This window comes from Zonotrichia albicollis, chromosome Z (assembly GCF_047830755.1).
Source record: "Zonotrichia albicollis isolate bZonAlb1 chromosome Z, bZonAlb1.hap1, whole genome shotgun sequence".
Taxonomy (NCBI): Eukaryota; Metazoa; Chordata; class Aves; order Passeriformes; family Passerellidae; genus Zonotrichia; species Zonotrichia albicollis.
In genome coordinates this window covers 50,420,023-50,440,390 of record NC_133860.1, presented here as the reverse complement: position 1 = coordinate 50,440,390, position 20,368 = coordinate 50,420,023, and positions in this window count along the sequence as shown.

Below are 20,368 nucleotides of genomic sequence, written 5' to 3'. Positions count from 1 at the left end.
GAAGACTGTGAAACTGGTAAAGAAGGCAATTATTGTACCACACCATTCAATTTCTGGCATAATAGTTCCATTGTAAGCTGTACTATAGTAATAGGGAGATAGGTAAACATTAAGAACTTAGAGCTAAGAGTTTGCTCTGTGTGCCTTTCCAGGGAGAAGCCATAGGATCAGGCCATAGAAAGCATACAAGAAGAGGCTCTTCTGCTCAAAATTTTGCTGTAAATTCAAGTCATCTTTACAGTCTTCCATTTGCTTTTCAACGTATTATACTGTAAAAGCTGTTTAAAAAACCCATTTCCTTCTTTAGGCTGTTTGGATTTTAAAGTACAAATATTACTGAGTTTACATCATGTCTATGGAAAACCATGCCACTTAGCATGCTCCTGTAAGTTTGTGAAACAACGTGTCAAATACACTGATAGCCCTTCCAGTGTTCATCAATTATTAGCACCACTGATTCCAGGACAGGGACCTGTATGTTTGCCAGACAGGAAAAGTGCTATGTAAGAGTATAGATACCAATATTATTGCTGGCAATCTACCGAGCAAGTGACAGAACAGTTCAGGCAAAGGGTGATGACCTGCTGCACATGTCACATGTGTCAAAGGTAATGCATGCAACAGAAAATTAACAATAGGAACAAACAAAGCAGAGGAGCTGAAGTAACCAACTCCTCTTAAAAAAAAAAAAAAAAGCAAAAAAAAAAAAAAAAGCTGGCAATTATTCTTGAGTGAAAAGACAAAAACTACATTGGCTGTGGGGTTACATCAGAAACATGATAGTACACTCTTAATGAAATTTTTTGCTTACAATTTAAATGAGAGACAAGGCTGGGAAAGTGGTTCAGTAATGCTAAAACACTTGAAGAATTTTTTTAAATTTTTTTTGCAAAGTTCAAAACATGGATGAATGTTGCAGAGCGCAGCTGCAGTGATCTATATATATTATTACAAACAAGATAATAGTGTTCATAAGCAGAGATGAAAGTGAACAGGAGCTGGCAAAATAAATGTTAGCTGAAACTGAATCCCACTAACCTCCTGTGGAACATTTGTGATATTAACCCCCTGCACACCCACAGCAGAACATTCACAGGGGGAGGCTGAGCACAAAGCTTGGTGATGTTTAATTTTAATTTAACACAGCTTATCCAAGAGAGACCATACTGCTCTGTGGCATGGCTATAAGGCTGTTGAAGAGAATATGAGTGGATGTGTGTGGGTACATGCATGCACAGTTGCAGCCAAAACTACATGTCAAAACAAAATGATCTGGTTTTAGGCTTATGATAAAACAAATGGTTACACTTTGGGTCACATTATGTCAGTGTAAATCCACAGAAAATTTATTTCATAGTACAGGGTATATTCTGTACTCAGAGATCAAAATTTGTGTATTTCTCATGCTTTTCTTTTTATCTATTACCAAGATCTTCCTTTTGAACATTATAGTTCCCAGGACATTAAAAATTGGTTTTAAGCAATTTTTAAAATAATAATAATAAAAACCTATAATGACAAAAAAAAAAAAAAAGCCAAAGATAATCTTAAAACCAAATCAAACACCAAAACCCAAAAAGGAATTTAAAAAAAAATCCCAGTCCTCAATCAATTATTACGGTATTCAGCATTTTATATTGTTTCCATTTGACTAGTTGAGAGTTGTAGCTCCGTGTACATTAGCAGATGGAATTGACCTCAGTGTGCTGTCCTCTTCTAGGACGCTAACAGTAGCCTGAATCAACACATTCAATCATGATCTTCAGTTCACAGTTAACATGAGTGAAATCTTGACCCTACTGAAGCCATTGGAAATGCACTGGCACCAGAAATTCACTGCATAACTGTCAAATATTCTGACTGAAGCATATTCCCTATTAATTTAACCAATCCTAGGCATCACTGAAGCCTAATTTCTTGTGAATCTCTGAGGTAATTAAATTACTCTCTTTTGACTCTCATGAGTATCTCCTCTGGAAGCTCAGGAGATTAAAATGTAGCCTATTCTTATGCAAACGGAAGTAGATCCAGCACACAGATTTTTAATTTCTTCAGCTGCCCTTTACAGTTCCCCTTTGTGACAAACTGGTGATTTCTGACATGAGAGAGCTTAGAAATAAAGTGTAAGTAGACACCATTTGCTGAAAATTGTCTTACATGCAGTGTTTGAATGAGTTTTCTTTTTTCAAGCATAGATTTCTTCTTTCAGAAAGAAGGAAAAATTGCAGCCTATTTCATAACTGACTATCAGCACCATATATAGTGTAAGGTCTACAATTCCTTCAGCTGCAGATGTGAAACTCCAGCTTACTAATTTGATCCTTGCAGGTGGAGTTGTAAACATGGGTTCTCATCTGAGTAATTACACTGAAGTCTGTGGTATTTCTCACATCCTTCACTATCATACCTGTACTTCAAAAGAAGAGTACATTTCTATCTCTGTGCTACAATGAGAACTGAAACTCTACATGTATACTAAATAGTCTATTCCTGAGAGATGCTTAAACTTTATTTGCTTTCAGCTGTGGGCCTGGTGCACCACAAACTTGTCACTCTGGTAGTCACATTCTATATAAATTTGCCCTCTGTATATAAAATTAATAACCTGTCCAGCATTTTTCTTTTAATTCTTGCTATAATTTCTCTTATAGGTTCCCCTGGGACTGAAGAGACCTCCAACCTTGTTCTGTGATTTGGGGAAACTGATAATCACCAGCATTAGCCCAAGTAAAATTTTTGATTGTGGAAGAAAAGAAGCCAATCTAAGAGTAGTATTTTCTCTGGACTGGTGACTTAGAGACTTCTCATTATTTGTGTAAAACTCATGCAATGCAAATACATTGACAAATATAGTTTACTTTCATTAGTTGCCCACTTCTGTCTCAGCTCCTCTTAGGCCTTTATGTACCCAGTGAATAATCCTCAGCACAGTATACTGCAGCTCAGGAATTCCCCAGAAGTCTTATGCCAGCATGTTGTATAGTATTACCTGGGTTACTATTCAGGCACCTTTCACCTTCTGCCCTGGAGCCGTGAGTCTGAAACAGTGGAGTCCTGTGCTGATGCTACTCAGAACATCTTTAGCAAACCTTTTGTTGGAGGCAGGGGGAGAATAGCACAAAAGAAGTCACAAGCTGAAAACAATAATCAAATATTCTCATTATATTGTAAGGGTGTAGAGAGTTCGATTTCTAGTATGTGGCAATACAGGAAGAACTCCTGGGCACTCCCTACAGAACCTAAATCAAGGGTATTTTAATTTGTAGTCCCTGCTTCCTTTCCCACAATGAGACACAGGACAATAACAGGGAACATATTTCTCTTGCAAGTTAACTCAACATGCAATATGCAGAAGATTAGTCAAGCTTACTCAGTGCTAGCAATCCACAGTTTATTGATCTTACCCTATCACTGCTTACATTTTTTATTCTTTAATTTTCTTTCCTTATTTGCTCATTAGTTCAAGAGATAGAGGGATGGGGGAGGGAGTGTTAGAAGATCTAATCATTTTTAAGTTGCATTGGAAAAAGAAAAATCAAACAGAGGAATTGTCAAATAGCAATCCCTGAGTAAGCACTAACTGTCCAAACTTGTTCTAGGTTATTTGTCCCAGCCCACACAGCACAGCAGCATCTGGCCAGCCTTGCAGCACTCTACAGAGGTTATATTTCTAACCTATGTGGTTCTTGCTGTGAAGGGATCATTCCTGCTTCTTAGACAGGCATAGCCAAATTACTAAAGAGGTACTTGAGAAGCAATCCCCACTGAGTGACTAAGAAATGGATCTTTCTTTGCTGTTTCCAAGACAAATGTCATTGCATCTTTTTTCAACTTACAGTATCTGTTAGCAGTACACAGCCACAGCTTCTGAGGAATTACAGATGTGTAATTGTTCAGATTAGTGGTTAACAGTAAAAAGAAGTTGCTTTCCCCTTACACTATTAAAAGCAGCTAACAAGGGTGGGAACTGTGAGAATTAGGACTTGTGGGGGAGAGGGAAAGCAACAATATCTTTTTCATAGATCTGTTTCATTCCTCTTTTTTACCATCTCTCAAAACTCCTCACCTTCTCATTATTGTTTACTCTATTTTTTTCAGAGTTTGCAAAGCTTGGCAGAGGATAGTGCTGAGAAATTTACACGGAATAAACATCTGATTTTCAACACAATAAGTAAATGAACACAAATTTAACTTCATGCCATTCAATATTAACTATTTTCTAATGCTGAAATAATGGCCTCCAGCCATCTCTGAAGTGTGCAGAGAATAGTTAGTCAGCAGCTAAGCACAGCTTTCTTTAACCACTATGCTATCAAAGGGAAAGTGGGCAAAGATTGGGAATTTTAATGAACAAATGGCATTCCTAAAGTTTGCAGTTCAAAGCTAAGTAAATAATGAATAGCTTAAATGCAAATTACCCCTAATTAACTTTGCTAAGTCTGTTTTTAATAAGGATAGATAGGAAAGAATCACTAAGACTATAATATATTACATGCACCACAAACATTGAAGCAGTGATTTTTTTTGGAGGGTGGTAAGTGGATGGGATGAGAGTTTTTCAGCATCTTGGATAGCAGTGTATAGGTTGTTGGAGAAACAAACACTAGTGCCTACTGTGTTCAGGAAACAGATGTGCCCATGATAGTAGCACATGCAACATCTTACTTAGATGCCACCCAAAAAAAGCAGGGAGGGTGGGGGGAATGGGGAGGGAGTGAGAGAGGGGAAAGAGGGTGCTGAACTCGGGAAGAGGAGCTGCACCTCACTTGGAAAACACAGCGGAGCCCACACAGGAGGCATAATTAGGAGAAAGCTCAGTAGATCCCAGCACAATATATAGGCCTGCCTTTTGTACCTCCATCAACTACAGTGAATGTTGGGTGTGCAAGGAATGCGAGATAAGGCCCTGAAGGCACAACTCATTACAAACAAAATAATTTAAAGAAGAACACCCACAGAGCGGGAGTCGTCCAGCACCTGGCATGCCTCACAGAAAGGTGGGTTTTCAGAAGTTTTCTGAAGCAGGGGAAGGGTGTATATCCAAACACATTAAAAGGACTGCATGAAAGAGAATAGCTTGAATCTAAGTAGATTATATCTATGCTAGAAATAAAATTAATGTTGTATCTCTACAGACTTTATTTACTGAGAAATGGGCAGTAAGCCCCTGCATTTTTAGGGACTGGTGCACACATTAGGCTCCAGATATTCTTGCTGATTTTAATGAAAACATAAATGTACTGGCATAGGAAAATAGTCCAGACAAGAGGTACTTTGGAGTAGCTACTCAGGCATTTGTCTGCACTCTGGAGCCCCAAGAGCACAGATGGTTCTGAGTGTTACACAAGTCTGATCTCTCTGTTCTTTATTCAGGAATTACCACTTGAACTCTGAGCACACGGCAAGTATGTTTGTAGAGAATTGTGATTATGTACAGCTCTGCATGAGTGCTAGCTATGAAACTGACGATTACTATTGTATTTATGGTGTGCACTAACAACAGATATAATCCATTAAAATATATGTTTCACAATGAAATTGTGAATCAAAAATAGATACACAATATGGTTGTATAAATCTTGCAGAAAAAAAAATCTGTTTATGAAATTTATTGACTTTTGAGTGCTTGGTTTCAATACCTTTGCCTTGCAATAATAATAATAGTGATCATGATATTCCTTTAGGAACCTTGTTACAGTTTCTTGGTTTAAAACAGAGCAAAATATTTCACATCTAGATGGTATTTTCTATGCAACAAGTAATCCAGGAGCTCTATCTTGAATTACAACACCAAATTCTGGGTTCAGACCTGCCTGTTGAACACGACTCATGTTGTTCTTACATACTTGAATTCTTTTCAAACCCACTTCTCCAAAGGGACACAAGCATGTAATTCCCTTTATTGTAACTTCTGTAAAATCTCCCTTCATTTTGACAATATCCTTCTTTTTTCAGATGAATATCACCTTGCACATAGAGTGCTTGGTTTTCCAAGTTCTATTTTTTGGGCTCCACATATTATTCCATCTTTTTCTTTTCTTTAGTAAGACAGAATTTTCTTTTTTTTTTTTTTTTTTTTGCATTTATCTGCTGTATGACCTAGGTTCACTGTCTGTAATCATTGCTTCTGTTCTCCAAAATGCAAACAAGACCCCCAAACAAAAAAAAAGCCAGCCAGGTTTGATGGCTGTGTGGAAATATTCTCAGATCTGAGTGGTCAGGCCAAAAGCCTGGACTCCACATTTTCTCTTTAGTCTGTAATACAGGACAAAAAGAGCCAATGAAAGTTCTTTGGACTGGGAAAGATACTACTTCATGTTTGCTCTACAATGACCCCTCCAAGTGATCAAGAAGGGTCCCACACTTAGTTACGCTCAGCCAGCAAAAAACATTTTCATGTATTGGAGAACATATCCAAAGGAACCTAAAATGTAAGCACTGACATACTGGAGGATCCCTTCTCATCCTTACGGACAAAAGTCAAACTAAAGGCCCCAGAGAGTCCAGAAGAACAGTTAAAAAAAAATAAGAAGGAAAGAAGGAAAGAAGGAAAGAAGGAAAGAAGGAAAGAAGGAAAGAAAGAAGGAAAGAAAGAAATAGAGAAAGAAAGAGAGAAAGAGAGAAAGAGAGAGAAAGAGAGAAAGAGAGAAAGAGAGAGAGAGAGAGAGAGAGAGAGAGAGAGAAAGAGAGAGAAAGAGAGAAAGAGAGAAGGAAAGAAGGAAAGAGAGAAAGAAGGAAAGAGAGAAAGAGAGAAAGAGAGAAAGAAAGAGAGAAAGAAAGAGAGAAAGAGAGAAAGAGAGAGAGAAAGAGAGAAAGAGAGAAAGAGAGAAAGAAAGAAAGAGAGAAAGAAAGAGAGAAAGAAAGAAAGAAAGAAAGAAAGAAAGAAAGAAAGAAAGAAAGAAAGAAAGAAAGAAAGAAAGAAAGAAAGAAAGAAAGAAAGAAAGAAAGCCAACAAAAACTAAATAAAAGCAATAGCTTTGAAAAAGGACTTCAGAGAGATTTGCTCAGAGAGAGGAGAACATCTGGCTTAGGGTGAAAAGAGAAGTGGTGTCATCTGGGCAAAAACTAAAACCATTCTCCTCAAATGTGTCCTTAAAAAAGAAGGGAGAAAAAAATAATAAAAAAAAAACCTAATCATGCAGGAAGAGAAAGCAAGTTCAGGGAAAGCCAAAATCTTGTAATGTTTTAGGAGGGCTTATTAGAGTGAAAATTAAGTGTCATGCAGAGCTTTCCTTCAGTCCTGATGTCTTTTATTCAAAGATCCAGCACCCTGTAAACCTACTTTAACAACTCCCTTCAGATGAAATATAAAAATTAAAGACATTTGCAACACAGCTTAGTAGCAGATGTAGTCTTACTGTGGGGGTTTAGATCAAATGGTGATGTAACCCCACCAAAAGGGGTTATAACTCTAGTGAAAATCTCTCACCAGAAAAAAACCTGGATATCTGACAAAATATGGGCTTCTATTTTTGCCTTGAATCCCATTTCCCATTGTCAAATGGGCTTGACTTTTTATTTACCTCTGGAAGATGGAAAAAAAATTTGCAATTTTGTTCCTGGATAGATTCCCTGTTTCATAATCTTTATCCTTGGTGTTAGGGTGTAGCATAAACAGCAGGTCCTCTGCTGGGTCAAATGGAGGTAGGCAGGAGTTTCCTGTAAACTTGTAAGAGAGATGAACTTTAGGCAGGTTTGCCTTAGACTGTGTTCAGGCAAGATTACCCTAAGTGGTCAGAAAATTTAGCAAATTAAAACAGTCCCTGTGGGTTTTTCTCATTTTCCTCATAGTGAAATCTCTTCAGTAAAAGCTGTAGCAAAAAAGCAAAACAAAATTAAGGACAGAAAGTAAAAGGAGATCTTGGTACTCTACAACTACCTGAAAGGAGGCTCTAGCAAGGTAGGATTGATCTCTTCTCACAAGTAACAAGGTAGGTTCTTTGTGTACCTCTCACTTGCAGGAGATGAGGAAAAAGTCTCAGCTTGAAGGGGACTTTTAGATTAGATATTAGGAAAAAATTGTTTACAAAAATGGTTCCCAAGCAGTGGCAGAAGTTGCCCAGCAAAGTGGTTGAATCACCATCCTTGAAGGTATTTAAAAGACCCAGACATGCAACTTAGGGATATGGTTTAGTGGTGGACAAGCAGTGTTAGGTCAATGGCTGGACTCAATTATTTTAGAAGCCTTTCCAGCCTCAGCATTCCTATGATTCTACTATCATTCTGTATTAGTCTCTGTTAAGTCAGGTAATTTGAAGTTCTGCTCTCTGACATGGCCTTTGATGTAATGGCCCATGATACTCTTCTTTTCAAACTAGTGTGCTTAGTGCTGTCTGTATACAGTGTCTGGTACCCCAAGTTTGCATATGTCTAATTTTCCTTTTTGGTCTCCCCTTCTTGGTTGAGCTAAGGCATAGGTGTTAGACACAAATTATTTTTCATGGCAATATGGTAACTAATACAGGACAGAGAGGACTTTAGAAACCTGGGCAATCACTCTGTTCTGATTGTTGTGATGGTGAAACTGGGCTTTCTGCTTGTGACATTCCATCCTATGGCATGGTTAAAATTCTGGCTGACTGGTATCTGCATATGCAGCAAAACACACTGGTAGACTTTCTGCTGAATGGATTTGTTTTTACGTTATATGTCCTCCCACAAAGGTTAAAACGAAGAGGAGTGGACATGCTGTTGGGGAGATATGTCACACAAGTATCCCTGTACAAAATCCTAGTGTGATCTAGATTTATTCTCTTGCAAAATGTAGAGCCTGTGAAAAAATTATTTTCTCAAAAATTATTTCTCAAATAGCTCTCCAAAATGAAGTAAAAGATGATGACAAAAAACACTATCTGGGAGAATAGTGTTGAAAATTCTAGGTCTGGTGTGATTTCTCTCTTAGTGTAATACAAAAACTTGTTTCTTTTTTATACTTAATTAACACATCCCTACATACACCAGTTATAAAATATTAAGTGATCTTATTTCTCCTACTGTTTATTTCTATTTTGCTGTGGACAGTGCACATGTGGACACCCACATTAGAATTTTATGTGTATGAGTGTGTATGTATATGAGCGCTCACTTATCAAGGGGCGTAAGTTAAGGAAATGAGATATTTGGGTTTGTTTGGTTGGTAGCTCTCCCAGGGATGAGCTAGAATCCACCAGCACAACACAGCACAAAAGCTCTGCTGCAAGAATGAGATGGGAGGCTCACTTGTGCACCCAGGCTTTCTGTGTGGAACTGTGCTTTCTGCAGCTGGCAGGAGGAGGAAAGAAAAGTACCTCTGCCATATTTGTAGTTCTCACACCCCAGCAGCTGGTTAGGAGCCAATTCAGCCCACAACACAATTAAGGGGAACCTTGGGGCTGTTTTAACAAACAATAGCCCCAAGGATTATGCCACAGTTCACACCCCTTTCCTCCCTGCCTCCTGGACATATGCCTGAGATGTCCCCTGTGCCAAGAGCTGGGAAAATTCTCCAGAGAAATTCTCAGCTTGCTTGTTGAGCTAGTTTTATGGAACCTTTGCTATCCTGATACCATTGTTGATAATTTTCCTATTGAAAATATACTATTTTGCCATTCAAATTGCTCAGCAAGTTTAAAGAAGATGACACTTTGTATAGGAGTGATATGATCAGAAGAGTGAAAATGTGTTTAGTTCAGGAATGACTACCATCTGTGCAAATGGGACAATGGCTATTTGTCTACCAGAGACAAATATAATTTGGCCTATTGTTGTGCGATTTTTGTACCTGAAAGGGATATGTTTAAATCTAACAGGACTCCAAGTCCTTTTAAGTATTCACATCTTACTCTCCCTCCCCAACAAGGTAAGGATAGTTGTGGGGAAAGACACAGAGAGGAGGGAAAATCCTGCAGTTCTTGTGGATGGAGTCATCCATTTAGCCCCCCTTACCTGAGAGATATTTCACACTGTTCTGACTTCCATCTGATCAAATTCCTTCTCCTATGACCTGGTCGAGCCTGTGTCCCAAGAAATTGTAATCCACTCACTCAAAGAGTGAAAGCACGGAATTTCCAATAAGGCCCACAAATGATAAATCTCAATCCAGGTGTGAAGGTTTATGTTATCATGCATGGTACCAGAGAAACTAAAAAAGCAATCTAGGAAAATAAGACCTTTTTCTTAGTCTTTAATTTAGGATCATGCTTGAACATCTTGTTTTAGGTTGATTTAGACTGCATCTTCCCACCTGTTCTAGACCAGCGTTTAAGACAACCAGTCTTTATCAGTAACAACAGAGCAATGAGTCTTAGCCAAACCCAGAAAATAAGAAGCTTTGGTAAACACATGCCCAAAAATAACAGTGATCATAAAGCATCTTGTTCCAAAGATGAAAATTCTCCCTTACCTTAGAGGAAAAAGTGTGAGAGGAAGAATTTCCATGAGTCTAAGTGTTCTTTGTTCCAAAAACAGAATGCACCACATGAGAGAGGAAAGATTTACCTGCTGATCTTCATTGATCTTGACTAATACCTCATGGACTTGCTCTCACTTAATGGCAGAAAAATAGATGCTGAAGACCAAAATAAGGGTGGAAGAGCAGAATTTATTTGCAGGTTCTACCTCTGGCTCCTATTAAAACCACCATGACATATGTCCTTAGTTTCCACATGCTTATAGGGACGATAGCCTCCACACCTCACAGAGCTTAGCCTCTAATGTCTACGAATATTGTCATAGTCTCAAGTGAAAGACTCTGAAACACAAAACAAAATGGATTTCTGTTCCAGGTTTCAAAAATAAGAAGCTCTGTGGGCAGATTCTGCACATCATAGTGAGGACTCTGCATAGTTCCTCTGCTACATGGTGGGAAGGGACATAGCGGGAATGAGGTCACAGTTATTTAAATACTCTACTTTATCTCTCAGCTTGCTCATATGAGCAGCCTGGCTGCTTTCTGTGGGCAAATGGACTCAAAAATCAAGGACGAATGAGGAAGGGGTTTTAATGTGTTTGTGTATTACACCATGACAAGCACAACATTCATCTCCCCCAGTCCAAACTTGACCAGATTTAAGATTATGCACCAGTGGTAAGTGCTGTGTTTTCATTCTTCTTGTATTTGGACAAATGTGCTTTGTTGATGAAGCATACCTCACTCACCCCATCTGTTTCAATAAGATGTGCTGTGCAGGGGTCTCTGGGGGCCGTCACAGGAGCATGCTTTACTCAGTATCTCAAGAAGCAGCAGCTGCAGCTCCTCTGTGCAGCATGGCAGGGTTTTTAATTGTAAAAATGGCAGCATTCAACTAACCACAGTGCTAAGAGAGAATTCATATCACCTTCCAAGCCCTATAAGATGCAAACACTCTGGGAGTCTGCACAGATCAAGCCTTTGACGAATTAATTTGGTTACCTGCCTGCTGGTGGGATCAGCTTTTCAGCCCCTGTGAGAAGTTTTTAAAAAGTAGCCAAAACAATTAGCTGTATATCTAGTCATTTCTGGCCCCAAGGCAACTTGCCTTTTCTCCCGTTTCTTACCCAGATTTTAATTGTTACCCAAAAATTAAAAAAAAAAAATTTGAAATAATAGTTAAAAATAAAAAATAAAAGTAGAGGCATGTAAATAAAATGGCATTAACTGGAGAAATCTGGGCCTTGAAGCCCACCTGAACACTTACAGTCTGTGAAGGAGCAGACAGACAGAATGTTCCCTGCAATGTAGGCTATTTTGTCCTCAGAGCTACATGGTTTGATATTTTGAATAAAATTAAGAAAGAAAGAAGGAAAGAAGGAAAGAAGGAAAGAAAGAAAGAAAGAAAGAAAGAAAGAAAGAAAGAAAGAAAGAAAGAAAGAAAGAAAGAAAGAAAGAAAGAACCAAAAAATTGGAGAAAATTTCAAGACAAGAGCTTTAGTTTTAAAGATCTGTCCTTTAATTTTAAAGGAGATCTTGACAGCACCTAAAGCTGAAATAGGAAATGTATATCCTTTTGGACATGAAAGGATACACCAAGGTCAGACTAGGCACCTGATGGCATGAAAATTGAATAGTGGGTTTTGTTTTGCCTGTAATACGCAGACACTGTAACTAAAGCAACATTTGCAGGGTTTTTCTTCTAAATTCTCTAGAACATCTGGGTCATTTCAAAATTCCAGGGACTTGAGGCTGGATTGTTTTGCTTTCTCATCACTAAGAAATTAAGTCTGATTAAGTTACCAAGGGTTACGTTGAATGAGGGGTGTCAATGTATTTTGTGTCAACTGCAAGAACTTAAGAGATGCTCTTACCAAGTATTTCAGCAGTACTTGTCACTGCAGATCTGTAATCTTCAAAGCAGTAGCCAAAGTTTGAACTCTATGTAAGAGCTGACACTGTCACTCTAAACCATTTAATTTTCCAGACTTATTTCTCCTCATTTTGTTCATTAAAGCAGAAAGGGGCAGTTAATACATTTACTCTCCAAGCAGAGAATACATATTTTACTGACTGGGCATTAAGGTGAAGCAAATGGATGTCACTGCATATCTTAAAATGGAAAAGACAGATTTCATTGCACCATAAAATCTTAAAATTTCCTGAGTTACAAGGGACCCACAAGGACCATCAACTCCTGGCCCTTCACAGGACAACAATCACACTGTGTGCCTAAGAGCATTGTCCAAAAACTTGTTGGACTCTGTCCAGCTGATGCTAAGATCACTTCCCTGGGGAACTGTTCTGGTGCCCAACCACCCTTTGGGTGAAGAAACTTTTCCTGATATCCAACCTAAACCTCCTCTGACTCAGCTTCATGTTGTTCCTTCAGGTCCTGTCACTAGTTACTGAGATCAGCGTCTTCTCTCCCCATTGTGAGGAAGCCATAAACTACATGAGGTCTCCTCTCATTCTTCTCTTCTCCAAGCTGAGCAGACCAAGTGACCTCAGCCACTCCTCAAACATCTTCCCCTCAAGGCCATTCATCGTCTTCATGGCCCTTCTTTGTATGCACTCTAACAGCTTAATATTGTTTTATATGTGGCATCCAAAACTGCCCCCAGCACTGGAGGTGAGGCTGCCCCAGCTCAGAGCAGGGCAGGACAATCCCCACCCTTGCCCAGCTGTGATGCTGTGCCTGATGCACCCCAGGACAGGGTTGGCCCTCCTGGCTGCCAGGGCACTTCTGACCCATGTTCAACTTGCCACTGACCAGGACCCCCAGGTCCCTTTCCATGGCACTGCTTACAGCATCTCATTCCCAGTCTCCATACATCCAGGACAGGCATCCAGGACATGCAGGTTCCAGGACTGGCTCTATGTTAAATTTCAAACAATTGGTATCTGCATTTCAGTCACTGCCATGACTAGAGAGAAGGAAGGAAAGCAAGGGAAAGAAATATGTAGAGAGGAATGAGAGGAGGGAAAACAGCCCTACTCCCCCAGATCAGATACCAATGTGTTAATGTATTCTCTCTGAACATATGATACCAAATAGAGGTGCATGAATCTCAATCCTGAAAGCTCAGTGAATAGAAAAAAAGCTGACTGCTTCAGCCTGCAACAACTTCAGTGCATCTCTAGACACAGCCTGGAGCAATAAAGTATGAAAGAATTTTCATTTATTTATTTATTTTAAGATTAGATATGTATTCTACTATTTAGCACATTACTTTTAGCATTTGGAGACTCTAACTTGTACAGTTAGTAGGCTTTAAAAGGCAGACATATCAGCCACAAGAAGAAAAATTGCATTCACAGAAGAAACTGAATACACCTCAAAGATCTGTAAAAAGGGCACAAAGAATGAGGTGTATGCCCTGGGAACCCTATCAAGTGGAGCACAAAATGGAAGCATGTATGTTGGATGGACTGTAGTTCTTCCTTTTGCCCCACAGGAGAAGTTCTTCACTGGGGATGAAAGTAGGGAAATGCAATAAGGAGGAAGCAGCCACAAAGTAGGGTTGGAAAGTAGGAGAGAGTTGCTTTAGGCTATGAACTGGCTTTCTGGGGGGTCTGAGATGCCACAGAAAATCTTTCAGGTTTGTATGTGTGCATGGGTGGATGCACATCAACCAAACTTGCATCTAAACTTAAAGAGTATCTTCTTTCATGACTGATCCCAGGCCTCCTGAAATGGGACACCTTCTCTATGTGCTATTGCAGTACAAAAAAATAAACAATATCTGCAACTCCAGAGCTGGACACTGCACAGATAAAAGACACAAGTCCAACAAGAGGATTTTTTGGTGGTTTTGGGCTGTTTTGTTTGCTTTTTTGAGGTTTTTGTTGGTTGGTTGGTTGGTTGGTTGGTTGGTTGGTTGGTTGGTTTGGGGGGGGGGGGGTGTTTGCTTTTTGTTTGCTTTGTTTTTTGGGGGTGTTTTTGTTTTGCTGGGTTTTTGTTTGGTTTTGTTTGGTTGGTTGGTTTGTAATTGGTTTTGGGGGTTGTTTTGTTTTGTTTTGTTTTCTAATTTGGTTTGGTTTGGTTTGGTTAGGTTAGGTTTGGTTTGATTTGTTGGGGTTTTTTTGTAGGAGTGCAAGCAAAGGTTCCATATTTGTGGCTGAAAATGTGATCTGCATGTGCAAAATAACTCAACCATCACCTGAAGACTCTTCCACTGATTTTGGAGGTGGAGTCCAAGGGGGACAGGACGATGAGACTGACCTATTCAGAAATATTCAGAAATATGTTTCCAGTGTGGGCAATAACCAGCTGAAAAACCATGAAGTGATGCTTGTGAAGCAGAAGCTTCCCTAGGTTTTACCAGGATATGATTCCAGTGAAGACATGGTGATCAGCAGTATGCTATGCAGAACTAAGTTCCCACATGACTTACCCCATGTGATACTGCTCTTTGCCAACCCCTTTTTCCCCATTTGCACCAGAGCTAAATATTTGCCGACCTCTAACAAAATAAAAGCACACACAAAAATGAGGTAAGTGGAGCTGTTAGTTCAGATGCTGCTATTTGAGAGCTCACATAACTCTGGGGAAATAAGTACTCAGTATGTAATCCCAGCAATGACACTAAAGGTAAATGGATTTGGGGATTTTTGTCATGTACTGTGGTAGCAATAACAGCAGTGACAGGGCATTTGTATCCTCACATCACATCTGGTGAAAATATTTCATCTGGGAAACACAGCTTTTACCACATAATTTGCTCCCATTATTTTAGTGGCTAATGTTTCACACTGCTGGTGATCCTCACCTGAATGGTGGCTGCAGGTTGTCACTTCCATTCCACTCCAGATTTGGGAAGCTTGGTATATAAATTGAAGTCAATACATCCACTATTGGAGAAACATGTATTATTATTAAAGCTCATTCATCACACACTGAAGTAAATACCTTACATGGAGGAATTGGAATCATTTTCAGTGAACTAGATCCATCACCTTCTAAATCAGGTACATCAGCTAGTGAATCAAATGCATCACCTTTGAATTACATGGAATCCCAGTTGAATTAGATGCATCACCTATTGAATCAAATACATTACTATTGAATCAAAAACTGTACGTCACCCAGTAAATCATGTAAATGTTACCCATACTGCACGTTGAACAGCTGCATCACCAATAAGTTTAACAGATGACATGTTAAAGTTTCTAAAACATTTAAACAATTACCATAAGAGCCAAATTCAATATGTCAGTTACCAGTCCTGAAAGATCAACTTTTCAGAGCCAGTAAAAACACTGTAAAGAAGATTTTCTTTTTTTTCTGATATGTTAAGCCTATGAGTAGGCAAAATCAGAAGGACTAAGAGGGAAAACAAGATGCAATTCAATAATATTGCCATGAGATGCTGACAAAATCAAGGCATAAGGTATGATGGTTGCTCCATAATGTCTTTAACGGCTATACCACATGACTCAGAGAGGGCTAAGCTCATTGCTTAATACAGTGACTACCTTCCATCTTTCACAAGATTCTCAGTCTCACCAACACCACAGAGGTTGAAGCAGAGACTATTAAATAATTTTTTTTTTCTTTAGCACAAAATTTATCCCTGGGATAGGCAAAGTTTCTAAGGGTAGCAAAAAGCAAAAATGGACAACACAGCTCTGAGCACAGAGGTATGCTCTGGAATGTAGTTTGAGTCAAGCTCAGATCTCAGAAGATATAATCTTTTATGAGCTATTATGAACTTACAAATGTTTTGTAAGCTTTAAAAACAGCCTTATTATCAGACATTTTTAATAATTTTTATTGCTTCTTATCTGGAATTGTAAGCAGTGGGAAGATATCAAAATATTACTCTTTCTGACTCCTGACTCTCTGATAAAAACATGGACAATCCCATTTTAGAGACTGGCAAAATGAAGAAGGCAGCCTTTTAGTGAATCCATAGTTTCCATCCTCTTTTATGTTGCACCAATCATACAATGAAAGCACCATATTTAGATGGAGGAGTTTTTGACTTTGTGACTGACTGACACATTTTTGGCAGAAGAACATACTTACCTGCCTTAGTTTTATGGAGTGCTGGAACTCTAGTTAGCCTCTGCAATAACATGATTAAGATGCAGTCGAAGTTTTGTCTGAAAGGGGGAAGGACAGAGGACATATATGCTCAAGACCACTGCAGCAGGATTGCTGCAAATGAATGAGAGCTGAGTCTGTGCTCCCAATTTAGAGGAATTTCTTGATGTTTTCCTTTTGCTGAGGAACCCACATAGGAGAAGCACAGAAGACCAAAATGAGGAGGGAGAATAGATAAAGGTCTGGTGCAGGCTGGGTTAGTAAAAAGGTGCAGGGAAAAAAAAAGGAGGCAGTTCAGTAAGGATATAAATATGCAGAATTGCTAGAATACTAAAATGCTCTGGTAATGGTGACCAAAATCAGCAGCTCCTTTCTTTATGATCTGGGAGAGGATGAAGCAAATGTAAATGAAAGAAGTGTGCTGAGCTGAGGAGAAGCTGACCTGTAAGATTAACTGCATATTTTCTGTAATCGTCATTTTAACACAAGAACATCACTATCAATTCAGACTTACTGACACTGAGGTTATGTAAGCATTCCCTTTTCACTGCAAGCAACACCCAGGATAATGATAGAAGGATTTCTTGACTTAGATGCATTTGTGCACACCAATAATGTTTTTTGAACATGCACAACATTTAAGATCCTTCAGACAGTTTAAGCTAAGCATACTGTACCTTGCTTTTTCAAGCATTTTCATATTCTAGAAAAAAAGGAAGTGTAACACTCAACTCACAAAAACCCCCTTTAAAAGTACCCAAAGAGAATGGCTTGTCTTTCCCATCCTTTGTTATCCTTGTGATAATCATAGTATGGAAGTATTAGGAACAAGACATCCAAATTGCAATGCCCAGTCATCCGTAACAGACAGAAGTTTCATGCTCTACTCCTTAACCTTTTAAATAGACTGGGGTTTTTTTGAGTGGCTGGTTGTTCCACATTTTTTCTCCCAGGTTTCCAGGGCTACACAAGGGGAGAACAGGAATCAGCCAGCCAGTCAGTCCAATTACAGCACATGGAGACTACTGCTGTCTTTCATGAAGGGCATGAGTGAGGAATGAAAAAAACCCCATTTGTGTGACAAGAGTTTCAGAGAGAAAAGAGAATGAGACTGTATCAGCAGGTGCCTCTGAAGGTGGCCCTCACAAGAAGCAGGTGAGCCTCTATCTATTATTTCCACTGTATGAGGGAAAAGCACATCTTTATATTCCTCTTTTGATGTATGTTATGTAAATATCTTTCTTGAATAAAAATTTCTGCTCTTTGTACCCAAGGATCCTGAAAGGCCTTCCCTGGCAAATCAAATTCTATCGGCTAAGTGTGATGCAGGCCTCACTATCTGTGCCTCACTATCCCTGCCACTGGGGATACTCTCACTGCAGGGTCAGCAAAATGGACAAAACAGCAGGTGTGCCGATGCCTCAGCTGATGCAGTTCACAGCTTGGTGGTTGCAATCAATACACCAGACATGGACTGGAACACCTGATGTATGGGCACACATCCCTGCAGCTGGAGGGGGTGATAATCTGTAAAACTACTGCAAGTAGGTTTATGAGAGAATATCTGTCAGAGCAGTTATGATAGTGTGGGGGTTTGACCAGGAAGAAGTGGGAATTCTGGGATGCTGTGGTCAAACCAATGGGGGCTCGGATTTTGATATTGGCACCTGGTGTAGCCAGTGGGGTTTGGACACACCTCCGAGGACACACAGGGGTTAAAAGCAGAACTTCAGCCCTGAGAGGTCTCTTGGGACTTCGAGGCAAGAGGTCGGATCTCCCTCCCCGTCCAGCCGCTGCTGCTGGGCGGGGGAGGGGCAGCCATGTGGTAGGCCTGGGCCTGGACAGAGACGGGGGGTGAGAAGGCCGTCGAGGATGGAAGGGTGGAGGAGCCCCAAGAGACATCGGGCAGACATTCCCCCCCACCCCCCAGGATAGAGAGAGAGAGAGCCGGCGTCTGAACGTGTGGGAGTGCTGGAGCTCTGGGACAGGCAGAGACTGAAATTTTTAACCCCTTTCTTTCATGACTGGGACCTTGCAAAAATGCTGATCCTCCTCAAAGCTGAATAAGAAGGGAGATAAGAGATGAGATGAGATGAGATGAGATGAGATGAGATGAGATGAGATGAGATGAGATGAGATAAGGGCCTGGCCCGAAGGATGTGGAAACAACTAGCTGAGTGGGGAGAGAGATGATTGGAGTGGCCTTTTGGCTGGACTTTTCTTGTGTAGCCATAGACTCAGTTTTATTCCTGTGACACAGAGACTGCACTTGGGGGGGAAGCAGTGCCTCAGAACCAGGAGGGTTCATTGTGGGGACCCCTCGGCCCCAGGGTGTTGGAAAGAAATGGGGGGGACAGATGTCCCAAAGCAGAGACTATGCCTTTTTGGAGTGAGACAAGGCATCCTTAAAAGACAACCCTAAAAGCAGCTCTGGTCCATGCACAGTGGTGGGAGCACTGGGCATGGAAGGAAGATGTCACAAGCAGCAAAAGGACTTTCCGGGCGGTGCCGAGTGACATGGAAGCACACGAGGTTTCAGCGTGTTTCCAGGGGAAGCCTATGGAACAAGAAGGACTCCTCTCCTCTTCATGAACTGAAGTTTGAGTATTCTAAAGGGTGGTGCCAGGCTGGGCAGTTGGTGATTTGGGGGAATGTATCGGATTGGGAAAGTTTGGTAGTGGGGAGGAGGAAAGTGTTTTTTGTAAGGTTTTCAATTTTTTTTTCCTTCTTTTTGTGTAGTTTAGGTATTAAAGTTTTCTTTACTTCTAAGCTGGAGCCTGCTTTGCTTATTCCTGGTCACATCTCACAGCAGACACCAGGGAGAGGGTATTCTCATGGGGGCACGGGCTGTGTGCCAGGCCGAAACCATGACAGATAGGTCTTGATGAGCTTCTCGTTGTCTTCGCAAACAGGCCATCAACCTAACTCAAGAGGGAAGACATCTGTTTCAAAGGGTAACTTAGAGCGCTGGAGTCAGTAGATGATGTCTCTAATGTAGATGGCAACTTGGACACTTCAGTATGAAATACTGCATCTCCATTGCAGTTCCTTGTGCAAAGCATTTCCTTCCATGCAGGAGGTATATGTGTGCCCTGGGGTGGGTGTGAAGGTGAGAGCACATTCAGTTTGAATAGTTAACAGGCACAGCAGCCTTTATGGCTGCTGCTCTGTATAGAGTCTTTGCTGGGGAAAGCAAACTGGCAGGCATGGCACTGAAAGGACATGGAGGATTAGTCCAAGCTTGGGGAAATAATTTTCTGGTTCAGGTTTCTGTTATCAGGGCCTAACACCCCTTGATGCAGACATCACATTGGAAAGAGCTTCAGAAGGATGTTGACTGCAACCTGAGTACTTCATCCATATCATCCAGGCAGAGGTAGGCATGCCTTTCAGCTCCAACACCACAAAACTCAGCTGTATCCAAAGATACTGCTCTCAGTGAGCACAGGCTCTTGAACAAAGCTGATCAGTAGGAGCAATTCCCATTTCCAAGATCATATGCATGCTGCAGCTGTTTCTGGGTGGGTCACATGCTGCTGATGATTTGCATGCAGAAGATAGTTAAGTACAGCTTGTAGAGACACGCTCTCCCAACAGCAATATAGTGGGTTTTGATGGAAGTTCAGGAAAGGAGAAGCCACAAGATTTTTCCACCAGTGCACATTTCAGCTAGACTTTGAAATGGGAGATCAAGAAAAGAATAGCATAAACATGATTTTTAGGAACTGGCAGGTTCTGACATGATAATTTTTCTTGTGACTGTGGGCAACTCATTTTTCCACATTGACTCTTTGTTGTTTATGAGATAACACATATAGTACAGAACGTATTTTACTGGGCCTTCATGGTAGGTTATGGACCAAAGACATTCTAATAGTGTCATAATTCAGTGTCGTGGAAAAGCCAAAGCTAACAATGGTGGAAATAGTTAT